This window comes from Hyla sarda, chromosome 2 (assembly GCF_029499605.1).
Source record: "Hyla sarda isolate aHylSar1 chromosome 2, aHylSar1.hap1, whole genome shotgun sequence".
NCBI classification, from domain to species: domain Eukaryota; kingdom Metazoa; phylum Chordata; class Amphibia; order Anura; family Hylidae; genus Hyla; species Hyla sarda.
In genome coordinates this window covers 20,445,051-20,453,670 of record NC_079190.1, presented here as the reverse complement: position 1 = coordinate 20,453,670, position 8,620 = coordinate 20,445,051, and the positions used below count along the sequence as shown (strand labels likewise).

Below are 8,620 nucleotides of genomic sequence, written 5' to 3'. Positions count from 1 at the left end.
ATCCGGACGGATCTCTGCACAACTCCTAATTCTATTAACCCTTGGATGAGTCAACGGTCCGCAGCATCTGTCAATCATTGCTGAGCTGTATAGAGACTGTGTTACTAAGACTGTTGCTGTTAATTGGATGTACCGCAAGTACCTCAGTAAAGTTTATGCAAGTTTAAGTTCATTCCTATTGTGGACCTTCATTCATTTAAGCACGCAACTATCATTTCTGGGAATGGGGGTGATAGGCTGAAGATTTACCTCAGCGTATTAACCCTCACCATGGCATCACGAGTGACAGGGGTCAAATTAACCCCTCATATACCGAAGCAACACCCCAACTACACTACACTCCAAGGCAGTTACCACAGAACCTAGACCAGATACCCTAAAAAAATACAAACCCCAAGCCTGACAACCCAAACTTATACATACTCTAGACTAGGACCCCTAAATTCATTTTCAGCCTAGAATAGATCCTCTAAAACGAATACAGACCCCAGACTTGAACCCCTAAACGAATACAAACCCACACTAGACCCTTTAAACTAAAACAGACCCCAGAGCAGACCTTCAAAACGAATGCAGACCCCAGACTTGAACCTCGAAACAAATACAAACCCAAACCACACCCTTTAATCTAAAACAGACCCCAGACCATGTACTCTAAACTAATACAGACCCTAGACCCTCAATAAGCAAATGAACTGAGCAGAGACTAAAGCTGGGGAAGGAGGCGCTTTGAGGACATGTGCCTGTAGCCATCTTGGATTTTTCACTTCCAGCAGTGCAAGCAGAGAGAGAGGACACAGAGTGACAGCCTGTGATGGAGCCTGGTATTAAGAGTGCTGTAGCAGCTGAGAGGAATCTGCTAGCGGGTCGAACAAGATCCAGTGATGATAGAAGGAAAACCTCTGAACAGTGAAGAGAACTTGAAGCTGGACTGACCTGAGTTATAACCTGTGTAGGGGTAAGTCTAAAATCCTTCTTCCCTGTTCCACAACAGAGCACCGTGAACTCACATAGTGATAGACCTTAAAATCCTTAAAGGGGTACTACTGTCGAAAACATTTTTTTTAAATCAACTGGTGCCAGAAAGTTAAACAGATTTGTAAATCACTTCTATTAAAAAATCTTAATCCTTCCAGTACTTTTTAGGGGATGTATACTAAAGAGAAATCCAAAAAAAGAAATGCATTTCCTGTGATGTCCTGACCACAGTGCTCTCTGCTGACCTCTGCTGTCCATTTTAGGAACTGGAGAAAATCCCCATAGCAAACATATGCTTTTCTGGACAGTTCCTAAAATGGAGAGCAGAGGTCAGCAGAGAGCACTGTGGTCAGGACATGACAGAAAATGCATTTCTTTTTTTGGATTTCTCTTTAGTATCCAGCCCCTAAAAAGTACTGGAAGGATTAAGATTTTTTAATAGGAGTAATTTACAAATCTAAAAAAATGGGGTATGTGCAGCTCACAATATAAATTAATCGAGGCTAAATGGAAAGTATTTACACCAAAAAATACTAGTACAAAATAATATATAAGGAAAAAAAGAGGGGGTACCAAATGCCTCTAGACTAATACCATAAAATGGTACATGATGATGAAATTACAGAAAAAATAATAAATGATAAATCGGACTGTGCTTCACTTTAAATGATGTACAAATTTAATATAAAAAATACAAATAGGACATAAAATAAATAATACAAATCTAATACAAAAATGCCTCCTACCACAGGGCCCTTGTGGGGAGGTGAGATAATTAAATACAAAGCATATATTAAAAATATTTTTGTAAAAATTATAGCATGTGAATTACGTTCTACCGCTATCTCAATATATTGTAAACCGACATAGTGTACTTTTGTGCGGTATACTCCGTTCCCATGTGATTTAGAACAGTTCACAAAGTGATATAGTTACCAACTCCTCAGGGTGGTTTTGGCTGGACGTCCGAGAGATAAATATATGAGGACTGTATTCAGCGCTAGCGTGCGCTTACGGTGACGGGCCCGGATGCCACAGGCCAAAAAGGTCACCGGTCACGGAGTAATGGCAGGCTCGATGGCAAATGCAATGGAGGCTTTATCCAGCGCTGGCATGCGCTTGCGATGACGGGCCCGGTTGCCGCAGGCCAAGGAGAAGTCACCGATCGCGGAGTGGCTCCGGAGATGTAGATATACTCGGAGATATATGGATCTTGCTCCGGAAACAGGGAAAGGAAAGCCTCGTGGAAGATCTCTCGGCGTCTGGTGGAATGGCGGATGAGTTGTAGCCAGGTGTACAATCAGCAGGTGATGGAGTTGTGTCGGAGATAGATGATGGCGGTTTGTAGATTGCGGTAGTCATGCAATAAGTATTTCTTTCTCTAGAAGCGTTTCAGGGTACTTTATATATGACCCTTTCCTCAGTAGAGATATCTTTAACAGTGAAGCTCAAAGTCCTTTTATACATGTTACCTGTCTAATTGTTACAGGTGTATTTCTGTTTAAATCTTCCGCAAATAGCGGAGTGGAGTGGGAAAACATGGAGTTGTTTCATCTTAATAAAGCAGTGTTCACATTTAGAATCAGTATATATGCGTTCTTATTTAAATATAGTGTCATATATATTGTAAACATTGGAATGATACATATAACATGCAGTAAAGTGTACAGATAAAGTGTATAGTACTGAGATAGAAAACAAAAAGATAATAAAAATAAAAATAAATAAAAACGAAAATAAGAATAAAAATAAAACTAAAATAAAAATAAAAATAAATAAAAATAAAAAATAAAAGGTAATAATTAAATAAATAAAGAAAGATAAAAAAGAAAATAAAAATAAAAATAAGAAAAAATAAAAATAAAAAAAATAAAAAGATATAAAATAAATGTAAAATAGGTGTATAGATAAAATAAAATGCTATAGATTTACATGGAAGTAATTAGTGTACAAGAAGGTTGAAGGATGGCCAGTCACGCACTGTTAAAGATATCTCTACTGAGGAAAGGGTCATATATAAAGTACCCTGAAACGCGTCTAGAGAAAGAAATACTTATTGCATGACTACCGCAATCTACAAACCGCCATCATCTATCTCCGATACAACTCCATCACCTGCTGATTGTACACCTGGCTACAACTCATCCGCCATTCCACCAGACGCCGAGAGATCTTCCACGAGGCTTTCCTTTCCCTGTTTCCGGAGCAAGATCCATATATCTCCGAGTATATCTACATCTCCGGAGCCACTCCGCGATCGGTGACTTCTCCTTGGCCTGCGGCAACCGGGCCCGTCATCGCAAGCGCATGCCAGCGCTGGATAAAGCCTCCATTGCATTTGCCATCGAGCCTGCCATTACTCCGTGACCGGTGACCTTTTTGGCCTGTGGCATCCGGGCCCGTCACCGTAAGCGCACGCTAGCGCTGAATACAGTCCTCATATATTTATCTCTCGGACGTCCAGCCAAAACCACCCTGAGGAGTTGGTAACTATATCACTTTGTGAACTGTTCTAAATCACATGGGAACGGAGTATACCGCACAAAAGTACACTATGTCGGTTTACAATATATTGAGATAGCGGTAGAACGTAATTCACATGCTATAATTTTTACAAAAATATTTTTAATATATGCTTTGTATTTAATTATCTCACCTCCCCACAAGGGCCCTGTGGTAGGAGGCATTTTTGTATTAGATTTGTATTATTTATTTTATGTCCTATTTGTATTTTTTATATTAAATTTGTACATCATTTAAAGTGAAGCACAGTCCGATTTATCATTTATTATTTTTTCTGTAATTTCATCATCATGTACCATTTTATGGTATTAGTCTAGAGGCATTTGGTACCCCCTCTTTTTTTCCTTATAATTTACAAATCTGTTTAACTTTCTGGCACCAGTTGATTAAAAAAAAAAAAAAAAAAAGACGTCGTCTCTATCATACCGCACACCTGGAAGCTCCAATAGGAGTATTAGAAGCCCTTATACCCCACCTCGCGTTAAAAGCATGGATACAAAAGGGAATAAACAAAATAGGAGATGTATGGGATGGACAGAACTGTGTATCCTTTGACGATTGGCACCACTCATTCGATATTTCTCACAAGGATTTCTATAAATTTCTCCAAGTCAGACTCGCCATGGAGACTGTACGGGTACCTCTCTCCACTGCTAACTCAGAATTACATAACTGGTTTTCTCAAGAGCGTTACCATAGAGGAGGCATATCTTGGTGTTATAATTTCTTAGTCAATAAACATGGTGTAATAGAGGATATGAACAAAATTAAATGGGAACAAGATTTAACCTCTTAAGGACGCAGGACGTAAATGTACGTCCTGGTGCGGTGGTACTTAACGCACCAGGACGTACATTTACGTCCTAAGCATAACCGCGGGCATCGGAGCGATGCCCGTGTCATGCGCGGCTGATCCCGGCTGCTGATCGCAGCCAGGGACCCGCCGACAATGGCCGACGCCCGCGATCTCGCGGGCGTCCGCCATTAACCCCTCAGGTGCCGGGATCAATACAGATCCCGGCATCTGCGGCAGTACGCGATTTGAATGATCGGATCGCCCGCAGCGCTGCTGCGGGGATCCGATCATTCATAACGCCGCACAGAGGTCCCCTCTCCTTCCTCCGTCTGGCTCCCGGCGTCTCCTGCTCTGGTCTGTGATCGAGCAGACCAGAGCAGAAGATGACCGAAAACACTGATCTGTTCTATGTCCTATACATAGAACAGATCAGTATTAGCAATCATGGTATTGCGATGTATAGTCCCCTATGGGGACTATTCAAGTGTAAAAAAACATTTTAAAAAAATGTAAAAGTAAAAAAAATGCGAAAAATCCCCTCCCCCAATAAAAAAGTAAAATGTCAGTTTTTTCCTATTTTACCCCCAAAAAGCGTAAAAATTTTTTTTTATAGGCATATTTGGTATCGCCGCATGCGTAAATGTCTGAACTATTAAAATAAAATGTTAATGATCCCTTACGGTTAACGGCGTGAACGAAAAAAAAAAAAGTCCAAAATTCCTACTTTTTTAATACATTTTATTAAAAAAAAATTATTAAAAATGTATTAAAAGTTTTTTATATGCAAATGTGGTATCAAAAAAAAGTAAAGATCATGGCGCAAAAAATGAGCCCCCATACCGCCGCTTATACGGAAAAATAAAAAAGTTATAGGTCATCAAAATAAAGGGATTATAAACGTACTAATTTGGTTAAAAAGATTGTGATTTTTTTTAAGCGCAACAATAACATAAAAGTATGTAATAATGGGTATCATTTTAATCGTATTGACCCTCAGAATAAAGAACACACGTCACTTTTACCATAAATTGTACGGCGTGAAAACAAAACCTTCCAAAATTAGCAAAATTGCGTTTTTCGTTTTAATTTCCCCACAAAAACAGTGTTTTTTGGTTGCGCCATACATTTTATGATATAATGAGTTATGTCATTACAAAAGACAACTGGTCGCACAAAAAACAAGCCCTCATACTAGTCTGTGGATGAAAATATAACAGAGTTATGATTTTTAGAAGGCGAGGAGGAAAAAATGAAAACGTAAAAATTAAATTGTCTGAGTCCTTAAGGCCAAAATGGGCTGAGTCCTTAAGGGGTTAAATATGTCATTTTCGGATGACCAGTGGAGTAGAGCCCACTCAGTTCTACCCAAGCTTTCTAGGTGCATGGCCCATTTGGAGACGTCCAAAAAACTGTTATATAGATGGTATCTAGTCCCTGACAGACTGGCCAGATTTACTTCATCTTCGGAGAAGTGTTGGAGGTGCAAGGAGAGAGGTACCTTCTATCATATATGGTGGCAATGTCCCAAAATAAGTGTGATGTGGAAGCGTATAGGTAGATTAATGTCTAACATTTGCGGCTTCCCTGTCATACTGAATCCAGCTCTAGCTCTACTTAATGTGGATATAGACCAATATTCTTCTTTCCATTAATCTATAATTATACATGTACTAATTGTCACTAGATTTCTCATAGTTAAGTATTGGACTTCACCCCATATTCCATCCATTAAAGAGATCGTTTCTAGAGTTAATCTTAATGGTTGGCACGAATATAAGGTGGCTGAATTTCTTACTAGATGGGATGTTTGGTTACAGGGCCCACATAATACGATACAGATATAACGGATAATTGAGATATTCTGTGAGATCCTGGTATACTTGGGCTTGTACTTATACAGAAAACTAAGACCCGAAAAAAAAAGACAAATGTATTTTACGGATATTTTACTTATTTGATGGATAGAACTTGCGCAGTGTATTAGTTATCTTATGTTGTTATTTATTTACACTTTCAGAGAGGTGTCTCACCTCCTTCTATGTTCTAAGTATATTGGGGGAGATTTATCAAAACCTGTGCAGAGGAAAAGTTGCCCAGTTGCCCATAGCAACCAATCAGATCGCTTCTTTCATTTTTCACAGGCCTTCATGAAAATGAAAGAAGCGAGCTGATTGGTTGCTATGGGCAACTGGCCAAGTTTTTCTCTGCACAGGTTTTGATAAATCTCCCCCATTGTGTTTTACTTTTTGCATATGAAAATCTTTTCAATAAAAAGTATTGTTATAAAAAATAAATAAAAAAAATTAGGTTTTCCACGGTAGTAACCCTTTAAGAGTTTCAGCTACTGTGGAGCAGGACTTTGTATTTGCCCCATTTAATCAATGTGCACAAACTGAAGGTACCCAACAGTCACTAGAGTAAAGATTAGGGTGGCCAGCAGGTGTGATTGTCGGTGGGTAAGACCTATTTACACATTGATTTTGTTCTATACTATACTGTGTGTTTTGTTATGCATGATTGTTTTTCTTTATACCATACAAGGTTATTTTGTCCCAACAGGACCCCCAAATCCATACCATGGATGTTCCATTGGGTGAAGGCACTGCCACAGATATGTACCCCAGCTCCCAGGTAGTAATGGGAAGGAATGGCCTGCCGGGGGCAGAGAGGTAACAAGGGTAAGGGACCACAAGGATAGAGGTAGACACCCCCAATACCCTGTTACACTATAAACATTGACCGTATCACTGGCCATTATTTATTCCTATGGGAAGAAGGGCTGAATACTGGTCCATTTTCTCTGCACTGACTACATACCCAGACTACATGTTCCTAATAGAGATGAGCGAACTTACAGTCAATTCGATTCGTCACGAACTTCTCGGCTCGGCAGTTGATGACTTATCCTGCATAAATTAGTTCAGCTTTCAGGTGCTCCCGTGGGCTGGAAAAGGATGATACAGTCCTAGGAGACTCTTTCCTAGGACTGTATCCACCTTTTCCAGCCCACCGGAGCACCGGAAAGCTGAACTAATTTATGCAGGATAAGTCATCAACTGCCGAGCCGAGAAGTTTGTGACGAATCGAATTTACTGTAAGTTCGCTCATCTCTAGTTCCTATGTAAAGCATATGTAACAGAAATAAAGAATACACATCAGCATCCTGGTTATAACTAGTAAAAAGTCTCTTTTATACAGTCAACATGGACTTACAGCACACTGCCAATAGGTGGCGCTAGAAAGACACGTTTCTTCTTTTTGGAGAAGAGCGATTATACATTCTATGAAGAAGAAGAAGAAGAAAAAAACCTCTTAAAACAAATCCTTGTAATCTGAGGTCCCTAAATGCAGAACATGGAGGAGAAATTTCCCAGATATTAAATCTCATATAAGAAGCCGCGGTTCAGATAAAACAAATGGTTCGGTTCATGTGACCGCGGGCGTTTTATCAGGATCCCCATTAGTTTCCTTGATGTCGGGATCCGGGCGTCTTCAGACATTTCACAGATGAATATCAGCGCCTTCTATTAGAATAACATCATTGATAAGAAGTTTCCGTCAGGCGCCGAATTCTGTCTATCTGACATAATGCGAGCGTCAGGCGCGCCAGATCAAACGTCTTCCCGATTTACACGCCGTTTAGTCGTATCGGCGCTAATTTCTTTGACTTTGACCTTAAAACGGTTTTCCTGCCCATAAAAAAAAAAACGTATCCCCCCTCTCCACAGGATAAGCGGCTGATCACTGGGATCGTCTGATCTCTGAGACCCCTAAGATCTCCAGATCAGGGGGCCCCATCTTGCCCTACTCAATTCATTGTCTAGAGCAGTGGTCTCCAACCTGCGGACCTCCAGATGTTGCAAAACTACAACTCCCAGCATGCCCGGACAGCCGTTGGCTGTCCGGGCATGCTGGGAGTTGTAGTTTCGCAACATCTGGAGGCCCGCAGGTTGGAGACCACTGGTCTAGAGCAGTGTTTCCCAACCAGGGGGCCTCCAGCTGTTGCAAAACCACAACTTCCAGCATGCCAGGACATCCTTTGGCAGTCTGAGCATGCAGGAAGTTGTAGTTTTACAACAGCTGGAGGCACACAGGTTTGGAACACTGGTCTATATAGTGTAATACTACTACAGTGCCCACATGATAGTCACAAATACTACGACTTTCTACACCCATACCCCCCCCCCCCCCCAGCTTTCCCATTAACCCCCTAAAAGGCTGATCCATCTGGTTATACATTGGAGCTGTCATGGCATATTTTTTTTCTTTACACTTTTTAAATGTATTTATTATTATTTATCTTAATTTATCTTTTATTTTATT

General features: G+C 40.3%; 1 protein-coding gene across 1 annotated transcript in view; it reads left to right on the top strand.

Annotated features, from left to right (window-relative positions):
* Positions 1–809: 809 nt before the first annotated feature.
* Positions 810–8,620, top strand: part of RAB30 (RAB30, member RAS oncogene family) — a 156,168-nt gene continuing 148,357 nt past the window's right edge. The window contains exons 1-2 of the mRNA XM_056561296.1: positions 810–958; positions 6,857–6,975. The gene's annotated coding sequence lies outside the window, so the exon portion shown is untranslated. The remainder of the gene's footprint in view (positions 959–6,856; positions 6,976–8,620) is intronic.